Source organism: Myotis myotis, unplaced genomic scaffold (genome assembly GCF_014108235.1).
Source record: "Myotis myotis isolate mMyoMyo1 unplaced genomic scaffold, mMyoMyo1.p scaffold_m19_p_10, whole genome shotgun sequence".
NCBI lineage: Eukaryota > Metazoa > Chordata > Mammalia > Chiroptera > Vespertilionidae > Myotis > Myotis myotis.
Window position 1 is genome coordinate 28,815,142 of NW_023416314.1, and position 14,616 is coordinate 28,829,757.

Genomic DNA, 14,616 nt, shown 5'->3' on the forward strand with positions numbered 1-14,616 from the left:
CTTTCACCCCCGTTTCACCTACTAAGCTTCTGTCTGTTCATCTTTTCAGTGGAACTCACGAGTTGCTTCCTCAGCAAGGCCTCTTCTAACTCATTCAGAGAATGTAAACACCTCCTCCAGTCTGCTCCCACAGCATTTTAACTTGTTCATCTCAGACCACTTAGAATCTGATAGAAATTATTTGCTTACTCATCCATCTCAGTTCCAGAACTCTGAGTTCCTCTAGGTCAGTGGCCATTGTTCTTACCTCTCCTTCTAGTTGCTTTGGAGGTTCTCTAATATGTGCCGGTTGAAAAAAAAAAAAATCAAAGGAGTTAAATAGAATTTTACATGTGCCATCTCCCTAACTGTGCCTGTCACTCACCTCTCCTCCACCTCCTCATGAGAAAGATTGGTTTTTGAGCACTGATCAGGCACCAGGCATTTATTTTATACCCTTTATACACGATAACTTTATTTAATTTTCATCTCAGCCCTAAAAGCAGGTATTACTATTACTTTACAGAAAAGGAAACTGAAGCCCAAAGAGGAAAAGTATCTTTCCTAAGTCATAGTTAGTCAGTGGTGGAGCTGGAATTTAAACCGAAGCCTCTCAAACGTCAAAGCCCATGGCCTTTTCCCAACATCACCTGCTTCCTCAAAGGCTTGACCTGGTAGGTTCTCTTTTGGTTGTTTAATTGTTCTGAGCTGCATTGAATAGGACCACTCCAATTTGCAGCTGGGGCCAGCTATCTCCACAGCCATCCGTGAAACTCCAGACAGCTACATCTACATGCTGGCGCACATGGAGACAAAGCCCAGCTCCTCTTCCTGGCGGGAAGCTGTCCTCTAGCACACGGAACTGGCAGTCCATTTCCTGGGATCAGACGGGGCCCTCGGCACAGAGGCTCTCACAGTCCATTGGTTTGTCCCTGATGTTCAGCCCAGAAACTGTCTGCTCCCTGGGTCCCTGGAGAATGAGAAATTATTGGCTTCTGGGATGTTTTTCTGGTCAGTGAGGCCTCAAGGGGAAAGGTCGGTTGCATGGAAGTGAACAGGCCAAGTTTATCCAAACTTTATCAGGGCTGCCAGGCGTCAGGCAGCCCTGCGCCGCATTCCATCAGGACCCACAGAACAGCTGGGGCTTCTTCTCCTCAGCAGGATACCTGCCCTCCAAGGATGGGAGTCTTCCTGCTCCACTGTGCAGCTGACATAAAGCAGAAATCCCACTGTGAGCTCCCTTCAGGCTGGAGACTGCACAGAGCCCTCAGAAATTTCCTCTTCTCCCTCTGCTCTCCACGGCCACTGCTAAGCCGTCAGCTTATAGGGAGAAGCGGGGCTCACAAGAGGATGTGTGCCCCTGTCCTGAAAATGTCCCATAGGAAGACAAGAGAGAACCAGAGGGGAGAAGAGTATTTACATGCTTGCGAATACCCATTACAGCCATTTCACATACATCATCGCATGTCCTCATCGTTGCAATCATTTTTCCCCCCACTTTAAAGAGGTGCAAACTGAAACTGACTCTAAGCACAATAGCACATTTCCTTTCATTGATAAAAGGGATGTTGTGCAACTTTTGACCTTGGGCCAAAGAATTAGTGACTGGAGCTCAGCATGAGGGTGAGGTGGGACATAGCCAGACAGGTAGAATCCTTGCATTAGTCATGCCTTCTCACTGTCTGAGATTGCGTTATCTTGCCCTGTGTGCCACTGCTGGAATCAGGAATTCTATCTGGAGTCCAAATCCAGCTGATAGGTACTGGGAAAAAGAAGTGGTTTGAGTTTTTTAAAAAGAGCCTTGAACTAGGAGTTTGAATACATCTGCTTGCGTCCCAGCTCTATCACTTAACATAGGTGAGATCTCTGCTTGGTTTTCTCATCTGTGAAGTGGGAATAAAAATAACTGATTTCCTATCTTAGGATTTTTATGAGGATTGAATGACATATTGAATGTGGGGTACAGACCTGGCCTATTTATAAATGAGCTACTTTCTTGTCCCCTTCTATGGAGCTCCATCGTCACTGGGCAGCACCCCATCCCCAGATTAAATTTTCTCCTAGCCCATCTGCCCTCCCACCACCCAAGCTAAATGAAGAGCAGTTTGGTATAGAGAAAGGAGTATAGACTAGGATATGGATTACTTGGGTTTGAGTCCTGATTTTATTAATTACTGGCTATGAGATATTTAAGCAAGTCACCAAGCCTCAGTTTCCTCACCTGTTGAATGGGAATGATATTAGTACTTACAGTCTAGTGTTCCCATGAAGCCTATGTGAGAGAATGAATGCACCAATGCTTTGCCAACTCTAATGTGCTGCACAAATCAAGTTATCAATCTAACAAAGGTTTTTGACCATCTACTATGGGCCAGGCATGTGCCAGTTGATGAGGTTACAAAGACAATAAGACAAGATCTCCATTAATCTCACAGTCTGAGGCAGAGACAGAGATGTAAAGGATAATTACAACACAGTGTGGTAAGTGCCATGACAGGAGGAACAGAATGCTTGAAGCACAGAGGAGGGGCACTGTATTAGTTATCTATTGCTGTGAGACAAATATCCCCAAATTTTGTAGCTTAGAACAAGTATTTATTGTCTCACAAATGAACTGAGTCAGGAATTTGGGAATGGCTTAGCCAGGTAGTTCTGTCTCAGGACCTTTTATGGGGTCAAGCTATTGGCCAGAGCTGTAGTCTCTGAAGACTTGACTGGGGCTGGAGAATCTACTTCCAAGTGTGCTCACATGGCTGTCGGCAGGAGGCTGCAGTCCCTGCCATGGGGGCCTCTCCATGGGTCTGCTGGTTATGACTTTCCCCAAAGCAAGTCATTTCAGAGAGAAAGAGTAAGAGAGCACCCAAGATTATAACCCAACCTTAGAAGTGCTATGATAAGTACATGATTGTCTAACCCTGTGGTCAGCAAACTGCGGCTTGCGAGCCACATGCAGCCCTTTGGCCCCTTGAGTGTGGCTCTTCCTAAGCCTTAGGAGTACTCTAATTAAGTTAATAACAATGTACCTACCTAGATAGTTTAAGTTTAAAAAATTTGGCTCTCAAAAGACATTTCAGTCGTCGTACTGTTGATATTTGGCTCTGTGGACTAATGAGTTTGCCAACCACTGGTATGCTGCACACCTGAAACTAATACAAAGTAATATTGAACCTAAACTGTAATTGAAAAATAAAATTAAAATAAAATAAAGAAAAGAAGTGCCATGACATCACTGCCTGTCCCTATTATCAGTGCACCTCACATTGTACTACAGGCATGTGCTTGCATGTCTGACATCCCTGTAGACTGTCCTGAGCAGGCAGGGAAAATGTCTGCCTGGTACTTGGCTATGTCCAGCTTCTAGCATGGTGCCTGGCACTGTGCCCAACTGTTTGATAAAATTCATGGATACTTAATATATATAAGATGCGCTGTAAATGTAATAGGGTCCATACAGGTAAATAATTATCACAACTGCCCTGCCAGCATGACTCAGTGATTAAGCATCAACCTATGAACCAGGAGGTCACGGTTTGATTCCTGGTCAAGGCAATGCCCAGGTAGTGGGCTTGATCGCCAGTGTGGGGCCTGCAGAAGGGAGCTGATCAATGATTCTCTCTTATCATTGATGTTTCTATCTCTCTATCCCTCTCCCTTCCTCTCTGAAATATATTTTAAAAAATAATTATAACAACCTTTAAGGAGCTATGATGGGTGTTTTCTGAGTGTCCGGCCTTATACTGCACACTTTACATGTATTATTTTATATATACTCATAACAATCACATAGTAGATATTATTATCCTCACTTAACAGGTGAGGAAATTAAGTTAGAAAATGTCAGAGCCTGGATTTGACACCATGTCTGACAGACTCCAAAGCCTGTACCACAAATCATATCACAACTGATAGCAGATCTTCTCAAACAAACCAAAAATTACAGATCTGAAGGACTTTTGGTGATTAACCAGATAAAAGAAAATTAGACAGCTTTAAGGAACAGTTTAATTAATATCTAAAAATCAGCTGTCTCCCCTTCTCACACACACACACACACACACACACTTTATTTTTCCAGGAAGCTCAGCTTAAATCCCACCTCTTCCAGGAAGCTTTCTTGATTCAGTGATGCTTGTTTCCCTTAAGCTCCTGGGGTACTTGTGATAGTGCTGTTCATCTGATACTATATGTAGTCTTTTTTTGTTTTTGTTTTTTTGGGTTTTTTTTTGTTAATCCTCTTCTGAGGATATTTTTTTAAAAATAGATTTTTATTGGTTTCAGAGAGGGAGAGGGAGAGAGAAAGAAATATCAATGATGAGAGAGAATCATTGATCGGCTGCCTCCTACAGGCTCCCTACTGGGGATCAAGCCCACTAACAGGGCATGTGCCTTGACCAGGAATCAAACCATGACCTCTTGGTTCATAGGTCTATGCTCAACCACTGAAGCACACCTGCCAGGCCCCAAGGATATTTTTTCATTGATTTTTAGAGAAAGTGGAAGGGAGGGAGGGAGGGAGAGAGAGAGAGAGAGAGAGAGAGAGAGAGAGAGAGAGAGAGAGAGAGAGAGAGAGAGAGAGACAGATATGAGAGAGAAACATCCATTGGTTGTCTCCTGTATATGCCCCAACCCGGGCCAGGCATCAGACCTGCAACCCAGGTGTGTGCCCTTAACCGGGAATCAAACCCACGACCCTTTGGTGTACATGGGCCAACGCTCTATCCACTGAGCCACACCAGCCAGGGCCCATATGCAGTCTTAATTTGCAGTTTATAACTCAGGTTCATGGTGTCCTCTATACAGGAGGGAGCTGGACTACTTCTCAAAGGCCCTTGCTGGATTATACGTTGTAGGAGGCATTCCCTGACTCCCCACCAACCAATCACTTCCTTCCAGAGAGAGCCACGTGGTTGCAGGTGAAAGGCCCTCCCTGATAGCAGACCTTTTACCTGATTGTGTTGGAAGAGCCTCTTTCTACTGTCTCCTGACTACGCTGTAAGTACTTGGGAACTCCTTACAGTGTCCCAGCACCTAGCGCAGACCTGGAACACACTAGGCTCTCTGTAAATGTTCCCTGGATAAATATACGAGTGAGCAAATAAATGAGGCAGTGGTGATGGCTGTAACCTTAATTAGAATCTCTAACATTATTGGCATTATTAAATTGGCAGTAGTAATTTCTTTTACTTGTTTGGTGCTTTGACCTCCCCCAGGCAGCATCTCCTTCAGGCCCTTCTCCTCCTCCCAAGGCTTTGTGTCCACAGTACCAGGTCGAATATGTGGAAGCAGAGTGGACAGAATTTAGACACATGGACAAACTTGGACTCTGCTTGTTTCAGACTGCCTGCCGATTCATCACCCTTCTGTTTGGACATATTACCACATCCTTTATTGCAAGATCTTTCCATAACACGAGGCAATGCCCCTGTGTACTGCTTTATCTGCACTGTTTGCATATATGATTGGTTAACTCTCGGAAGCCATCACCCATGTCCGGCAGTGGGGAGGGGGTTCTGACTTCATCTCAGCAGTAGCCTTTCCCCCACCTGGGTCTCACTCTCAAATGGGAGCTCTTTAAGAAGCCTCCTACAGCAGCTGCTCTCTCCCAGAGGGAGACAGGATAATAGGAGCCGCCTCCTCATCTCCATTGATGCCTCTGATAGGGCCTTTGCCTGTTTAACTTTTTTCCTATTTTCTGCCTTACTACTGGGAAGGAATACAGTGCAGTGAAAGAGAGCATGGGTTTTGCAGTTAAAGCTGGATTTTCATGCTGGTTCTGCCTCTTTATTAGCTATGCCTCTTGGGCAAATTATTAAAATTCATTAAGCCTTACCTTTCTCATTTGTAAAGGAAAAATAATATCGTTTACTTCACAGGGTTGCTGTGAGGATTACGCTAATACTATAAAGGATTTAGAACAGAGCCTGCAAATAATAAGCCCTCAATAAATGTCAGCTATCACAATTAGCTATTATCTGGTGTCTCCACTGCTCACCCAGAGGACAGAGTGGGTAGTAGAGGCTACAGGGGGGTTTCCATCATCACTGTCTACATTTTGATGGGAAAAGAAATTCAGATTTCTTCTTCTTCGTTTTAAAATATATTTTTATTGAGGAAGGGAGAGGGAGAGAGAGATAGAAACATCAATGATAAGAATCATTGATCTGCTGCCTCCTGCACACCCCCTACTGGGGATCAAACCCACAATCCAGACATGTACCCTGACCGAGAATCGAACTGTGATCTAGGTTCTATGGTCAGTGCTGGTTCATAGGTCAGTGCTCACACCTGCTGGGCAAGAAATTCAGATTTCTTGAATGCTGGCCTGAAAGCTTTACTCACCTGAATTCATTTAATGTTTAGAAAAACCTCCAACTCACAGGTAATGCTCAGGGGGTTAACAACTTACTGGACATGAGGAGCAGGTCTTCTTGACACATGTTCTTTCCCTGTTCCCCAGCAGAACACTCTGGGGCTCACAGGAGCCTTTCATTTTCTCTTTCTCAGTGATGGATCCATGCATTTACCTTGCGCCCTTCCTCACACTTAGAACTAAAACTACTGTGTACATTTAGTTCTTACCTTTCTCCCACTTCCTTCACTGACCCCAAGATGGTCTGGGAGTTCTGCTCCAACTTCTCTTTTCCACTCAGCCTGTTTTCCTGGCAAACTCTTTCCTGTTTCTCTGGGTCTGCCACCCCCTATCCTTTCTGTACACAGCAATTTCATTTCCATGGCCTCAGCTTGCTCTGTGCCTGGGACTGTCTGTGCTAGTCTCAGCAGGATTTGTATCAGCGGCCCAGGCAGGGCTGGCTCAGCTGAGGCATAGTGGCGTGTGTGGTGGGTGCAGCTGACCAAGTTGGGGGTGGGGAGGCCAGTAGGGAAGCAGAGGGCTGATGGAGAGTCAGGAAAAAAGCTACCCTCTCAGGCAAGGGCAGGCAGTGTGCTTGGGATGCTGCTGAAGCAACTGTGAAGTTCAGAGTACTGCATCAGGGCTCCCCGTAGATCTCAGGGGGAGCAAAGTCTTGGACTTGGGGGAGTTTGAGTAAGATACACTGAATGCTAAGTTTTAAGCTGACATAATATCAAGAGGGGTTCCATTACAACAGGATCCAAAAACAGAGTGGGCTTGGAGATTTATAGACAGGCCCAGTTTCAAATAGTCTATTTGTAATAATAAGCCATCAGAGTGCCCCAGAAATTTCATCATTTTGGCATCCAGATTGGATGTCCCAGGCTGTCTCTCCTCAGAAGTTGCATCAAAAACCCTTTGGCAGACACTGGGTTCTGATTTTTAATTTTGAAAATGCAGTCACTGTACCTAAGCATAATCTAAAATATTTGGGGGGATGGTTATATGCCGTAATTGTACTGCATTTTTCTGACTTCCTGGGATAAATCCTTGTGCCTACCATGTTATTTCTTTTTTCAAATTAAAATTTTTTTAACTATACAAGAAAGTAAGCATAAATAAGTGAATATATTCTTTGCAATAATTTAAAAAACACACAGATAACTAGTAAAAAGTAAAAACCTTACTCAAATATCCCCATTTCTTTCTGTAAGTTATTTATCTATCTGGTAAGTACTGTAAGTTTCTGCTATAAGTCTTTTAATGCGCTTGGGAAGATTCAGTAGCAGGCAAGGATAGGGGTTGGGGGGAAAGGAGGAATGGGTTGCCCTGGCAGGAAGTAGTATTTTATCACTGACATTGTTTATTTCCACTGTTCATGGTGATAATAAGTAGCAGACCAAGAAGATTTTATTATTATTATTGTTTTCAAGTTATTGTTTAAAATTATCCTCCGTTGGTGAAGCCACTTGTTGCCTACACCCTGGTCAGACAGCTCATGATAACCTTTGATACATACTTCCAATGGGCACTCCCACGGAGGTGAGCGTGCCATTCGCCCTGAAACCTTGCTAGTGCTGGGTTTGATCAACTTTACCCATTTTTGGCAACCTGAAGGATAAATAGAGAATGTCTTCATTTTCCTCTCTCATGTGAATGCTAGTTTGGCATTCACCTGAGAGAACAGTAATTCTAGGCTCCAAATGAATTTCTTTCAAAATTTGAAGTTATTGCTTCATTGCTGCCCAGCATCCAGAGTTACCTTTCAGAAGTCTGAAAGCCAATCTCGTCTTTTTCCTTGTAGGTAAACTGTTTTCCTTCTCTGACTACTCTTAGGCTTTTCTCTGTGTCCTTTTGGCTCTGAAATATCCCTAGTGTGTGTCTAAGTAAGGATCTCTTAAAATTTACGTTGCCTGACACGTGGCAGGTCCTGTGAAGTCTTGAGTTTTTCTTTGGGTCGGGGAAATTTTCTTTTATTATTTCTTAGTGGATCGCTTTTCCACAATTCTCAGTGCTCTCCTGGCACTTCTTCTGAATGAATGGAGACACTTTTGAATAAAGCCTTTGTGTCTCTATATTATTATGCTTGGGTTGTCACAGCAAAATACCATAACTGGGTGGTTCAAACAACAGAAATTTATTTTCTCACAGTTTTGGAGATAAGATCAAAGTGTTGGCCAACTCAGTTTCTAGTGAGGGCTCTCTTCCTGGCTTACAGACAGCTGCCTTCTTGCTGTGTCTTTCTCTTCTTATAAGGGGACCAGCACTATTGAATTCGGGTTTCACCCTTATAGCCCCATTTAAGCTTTCTTTATCACCTTTTCAGAGGCCCTATTTCAGAACCAGTCTCAATGAAGTGAGGGCTTCAACATATATGGATTTGGGGTGGGCAGCGGGGACACAATTCAGTCTGCAGCAGTCTCTTAATTTTTCTCTCAATTCCTGATCTTTTCTGTATATTCAGGGAGATTTCCCCACACTTACTTCTGAATAACATCCCCAATTTTTGTTATATTCATTCTATTATTCATCCCATCTATTGCTTTTCTTAGTTTTACTATCATAATTTTTTTAAAATGTATTTTATTGATTTTTTACAGAGAGGAAGGGAGAGGGATAGAGATTTAGAAATATCAATGAGAGAGAAACATCCATCAGCTGCCTCCTGCACACCCCCTACTGAGGATGTGCCTGCAACCAAGGTACATGCCCTTGACCGTAATTGAACCTGGGACCCTTCAGTTCACAGGCCGACGCTCTATCCACTGAGCCAAACCGGTCAGGGCATATCATAATTTTTAATTTCCTTTGTGTTAGTTGTTTTTCCTTTGTCATAGTAGTTGTTCCTTTTTCACAGTAGCCTGCTACAATATTCTCAAGCAACTTTCTAAGGATGATGTTACTTAGAATTCTTAGCATGTTCTTTTATGTTCCTTTATCTGTCTTTTCTCTAGAATCAATTTTTAGTTTGTTCATCCTGGACCTTTTCTTTAGAGTTGTTGAATTCCCTCAAGTATCTGGTGATCCTTGGTTTTCTATTCGCATCTATGTTTGAAGGATAGGTTCATTAGTAGCTATTTCATTTAAGTTTTTATTTCATCTGTGAGTGATCTATTTCCCTTACAGGCTCCTTTGGAACTCTGTGAGTGGGAACATTGACTGCAGACTTCCCTGAAAGTAGCTTGGAGGAGGTAGAGAGCAGATTTAGGACTGTTTTCCTCCCCACTCAGGCCTTTGCCCATCCCCAAAAGCCATAATAAGGAGACCTTTACTTCCATACAGCCACAGTTGACAGGTTACTTCCCGCTTGCTTTTCTCACAAGCTATTACATGCCAGCAGGTGCCCTCCCCAGACATAATTTCCTTCCTTAACTATCATAACGTCTGCCTCCTTTCTTGTTTGCCAGTACTGATAAGTGTGTTTTATCCCACCCACTCCCTCCATTCCCTACAGTGCCATAAAGTTGGAGGGAAGAAAGAGGTCTGTTGTTCAGAGGGTAGTTTAAAGATGAATAACCCTTGCCCTGGCCAGTGTTGCTCAGTGGGTTGGGCATAGTCCCATGAACCAGAAGTTTGCTGATTTGATTCCGGGTCAGTGCACATACCCAGATTGTGGGCTCCATCCCCAGTAGGGGGCATGCAGGAGGCAGCCAATTTATGTTTCACTCTCACATTGATGTTTCTCCCTCTCCCTTCCTCTCTTTCTTAAAAAAATGCAATAAAAACATCTTTAAAAAAATTAATAACCCTGATGACTACTTCACAACCCCCTACTATTTTTTCTGTTTGCTTCCTCTGAGCTAGGAAATTCTCTGCTCCTACCCTTAAAGTAATTTTCTCTTAAAAGTGTTTGGAGTGTGTTAATACTCTGCTTTGAGTCCTCTGTTAGTCAGATCCCAAGTGCTTTCTATCCATATTTTTATCATAACTTCTGCCTCCTCTCTTGTTTGCCGGTGCTGGTAAGGGCTTACTAATTTTTAAAGCTATCTTTCTTGTCTTTTAAAGGATTTATGGTGGAAGGGCAGGCATATGTTTGTGCTTAGTTCTCCATCTTGATTTTCTTCCTCCTTGTCCATATTATCTCTCCTCTTGATAATGAAATTTCTGACAACAAAGTGTGCTGCTGGAATATGGCTTCTTTTTTAATTAAAATAATTTCATTTAATAACAAAGTGCCAGGCACTTACATATATTATTGATTTGAAACCTCACAACAATCCTGTGACTGAGGCATCAAAATCCACATTCGGTCAGTGAGGAAGCCAAAACTCAGGAGATTAATTGAGTTAATTGATGTCATACAGAGAATGAGAAATAGACTTAAAGGCTGACTCCAAAGGCCACTTCATACTTCCATACACTGTTCAAAAATTTCTGTTATATTTGTTTATCTTTACTTCCTCCATTAATATATAAGTTTCTTGAAAGTAGGGACACTAGCTGTAGTTTTTTTATTTCATTTTTATTGTGAGGTCCCTGATAATCCTATATAATAAAACCCTACTATGCAAATCGACCGGTAGCTATGACTTACACTGACCACCAGGGTATATAGACACTCAACGCAGGAGCGGCCCCCTGGTGGTCAGTACGTTCCCATGGGGGAGTGCCACTCAGCTAGAAGCTAGCCAGGGGTGGGCAAACTTTTTGACTCGAGGGCCACAATGAGTTCTTAAACTGGACCGGAGGGCCGGAACAAAAGCATGGATGGAGTGTTTGTGTGAACTAATATAAATTCAAAGTAAACATCATTACATAAAAGGGTACGGTCTTTTTTTTTTTTTAGTTTTATTCATTTCAAACGGGCCGGATCTGGCCCGCGGGCCGTAGTTTGCCATGGCTGAGCTAGGCTCACGGCTGGCAAGCGCAGCAACAGGCAGACATCCCCCGAGGGGTCCAGACTGTGAGAGGGCGCAGGCCGGGCTGAGGAAACCCCCCCGCCCAGTACACAAATGTCGTGCACTGGGCCTCTAGTGTTCTATAAGCAGCAGTCTGTTTAAATTTTGTAAACCAACTAGGTAAAGAAGTTAATTACAATTATGTTATTATCATGCACATAATTATATATTAGAGTGGTACAAATGCTTTACTTGAGGTCTTGACATGTTTTATTATGTCCACTGAAATGAAAGATTGGGTTGCAAATCAAAATTAAAACTGGAGGAAAGGTCAAAGTTCAGCTTCTGGCTAGAGTTGTTATGGCAACTCTCTGAGCAATAAGTCCACCTAAACAGAAGGGAGAACAAGAGGAAATACCACTGATCTCTAATAATAGCTCTAGCTAAATGTTTTTCTTTTTATTTCTCCAGTGTTGCAATATGTTGAGATTCCTAGAATTATAATTCTGTCCTGTATTCCACTAGATTCACCGTCATATTATTCTCTTTAAGCCTGCCCCAGGGAGAGGCAACTTTCTGGGGGACAGAATGACATCGACATTCCTAAGGATGGGATCACCTGAGTTTGTTCATTTTGAACTCATTTGTTTCATTCATTCAACAAATATTCACTGAGCACCTAGGACATTGGCTGCATAATAAAACCAGCTGGGAATTTTTTCAAAATGCTATGACCAGATTTCACTCCGAGAGCAGTGGAGCCTAGGCCCATGTATTTTTAAAGCTCCTCACCTCAAGCAATAATGATGCATATGAAGGTTGAAAAACCACCGATCCATGATATATTACAAACTGTGCTAACCACTGAGGATACAAATAAAAATAATAATTGCTATTATGTATTGAGTGGATATTACATGTCAAGCACTGTTCTGTGTGCCTTATATGTGTTAACCTATTTAATCCTCTCAACAACCCTAGAAGGTAGGTATTACTCCCATTTATAGATGAAGACACTGAGGTCCAGAGAGGATAAGCAGTTTTGTCAAGGTTATGGTATACACTTAGGAGCTGGTGGAGTCTGGCCACGGAGACCATGCACACTGTTCTACAGCCTCTCAGTACCATCACAGTGTAGTAAATAATGAAAAGACAGAAGATATGTACAATAACACCTAAAGTGGGAGGTGGGGAAGGAGGAAGGGGCAGGAGGGCTTCCTGTAGGAGGTGGTATCTCAATTCAGGTACCACCTCCTACAGGAAGAATGGGACCCAGCAAGGAAAAGTGGGGGAAGAGCTTTTCAGATTCCTGCCTTCTTTGTCTTGCTAGACAACCTGCCTCCTCACCTCCCAGGAGTCCCTTCCCCCACTTCCCAAGTGAAAACATTGGAATGTCCACAATTACCCTTAATACGCCTAACATTTCAACTGGGAAGACTGAGCTCATGCACAATTACTCATGCAATCTTTCCTCCTGACAATAGGTTCTTCTGTGTGCTTCTCACTCAAACATATAAAGCTCCACTCTGTTGTTTTCAAAAAAGCCTTTGTTGTAGGAACAATTCACAAACGTGTCAAACACACATTGGTTCCCCACCCCCCTCTCTTGCCCCCTCACCTGATCCAGAGGCTAGAAAACAACCCCCTGGCTTGCCAGGGACCTGTGTCTGCTTGCCGACTCTGCCCAGATGGAAGCTCACACTGCATTTCACGTTGCTTCTTACCATGTAGGGCTCTAAGTTTTGAGTTTGAGGTTAACCTCCGAAGCATGTAGCCACACCTGCCACCTCTGCCTGGCCTCAGGGGCGGGAACAGACTTTCTGTTGAGGAAAGGGAAATGCTCTGATGCTGCTAATTAACTGTGAGAGGAAAGGAGGCCCTTTCCAGACACCAAAAATACCAAGGAAGCACATTATAAAAGCAGCCTTTGTACAGCCAGCCCCACCAGTCAGTCGGCCGAGGCCGGGGGTGGAGGGAAAAATAACTCCTGCCGCCCGCAGGTCACTGTATCCCAAGTGGGCATGTCAGGAGGCCAGGCCCTGAGTGAGTGTCAGCTGGGAGACAGGAGTCTTAGGAACATGGTTGGAGTCTGGCTACTCTTCCTGGTTTGCGCAGTGGTCGGCAAACTCATTAGTCAACAGAGCCAAATATCAACAGTACAACGACTGAAATGTCTTTTGAGAGCCAAATTTTTTAAACTTAAACTATATAGGTAGGTACATTGTTATTAACTTAATTAGGGTACTCCTAAGGCTTAGGAAGAGCCACACTCAAGGGGCCAAAGAGCTGCATGTGGCTCGCGAGCCGCAGTTTACTGACCACGGGCTTAGGCAAACCACAGGAATCTTCCTGAAGCTGGCATGCTTTTAGACGACTTAAGAGTCTTTGCTAAAAAAGCCACAGGAGTACAGATCTGTTGAGGTGTGAGGTGGAGATTGCCTCCGAGTCTGGGTAATCTCACCGTAGCAGGTCCCTTGCCCATCCTGTGCTTATCAAACTGGGAGCTGATCCCCACATTAAGGACAGGACTATCATAAATGTAGAGACGTGTCACTGTCTGCCCTGCCCAATTCCCTTGGGCTTGGCTGCTCCAGGCCTGAATAGAGTCTGCAGTGTCTGGGAGACTCGGGGTCCTGCGGTTGCTGTTGAGAGAAGAGTTGAGTTGCTACGAAAGTTGGATTTGGCCTCTGGCCGGGAATTGGAGGCTTTCCCAAACAGGAAAGCAGTAGGGCCATTTGGCTGAGACCCTAAGCTCAAGAGGCTTCAGAATTTGGCTGCGGATCAGTGTAAGGGAATGAGGTGGAACCTGGGGGGTGGCCCCAAGGATTGAGGACCTTTGCATCTGAAAGCTGCCAGAGCCACACTGAGGTTCTTAGAGAGCCTGTTAACACAGTCTGCCTTATTTTACAGGGGCTGGGACAGATTCCCAAGACTTTAAATTGCCAAGACCAGGAAGTCGTGGTACTAGGATTTCATACCAGGCAAGTTTCCCAGTCTCTCACTCTAACATTTTTGCGTCTGGGCAGACAAGGGAAAATTCCTCCATCATTATATCACGTGCTCACGATCCTTGGCAGCCAAGTGTGTGGCGGCACATTGTTCTTTCCTTCCCTGCCTGCTGATACGGGTTCTCCTTAGAGATTCCTCAAGTGTCTGAGCCGAAAAGATTTTAGAAGCCATGCAGACCATTTCTTTGATTTGGCAGAAAAGGAAACAGAACCAGAGAGAAGACCGGCACAAAGGCACACAGCTGGTTAATGAAACCAGGTCTTCTGACAACCAGTCCAGGGCTTTTCCCAGAATACCACGCCCTAGATACCAAATAACATCTGTATTTCAGGAGCTCCTGCCCAGTCCATATTCTGTTTCCCATTTCACTCACTTCCATGCCTCAGGCCTTGAACTAGACCTTGTAATGTGGTAAAATGACTTTCTGAAAAGTTTCTATTA

The 14,616-nt window shown here is 43.9% G+C and overlaps 1 long non-coding RNA gene across 1 annotated transcript in view; it reads left to right on the forward strand.

Annotated features, from left to right (window-relative positions):
- Positions 1–14,147, forward strand: part of LOC118664554 — a 93,731-nt gene extending 79,584 nt beyond the window's left edge. Inside the window, exon 3 of the long non-coding RNA XR_004970361.1 lies at positions 14,077–14,147. This is a non-coding gene — a long non-coding RNA (uncharacterized LOC118664554). The remainder of the gene's footprint in view (positions 1–14,076) is intronic.
- The last annotated feature ends 469 nt before the right edge of the window (positions 14,148–14,616 follow it).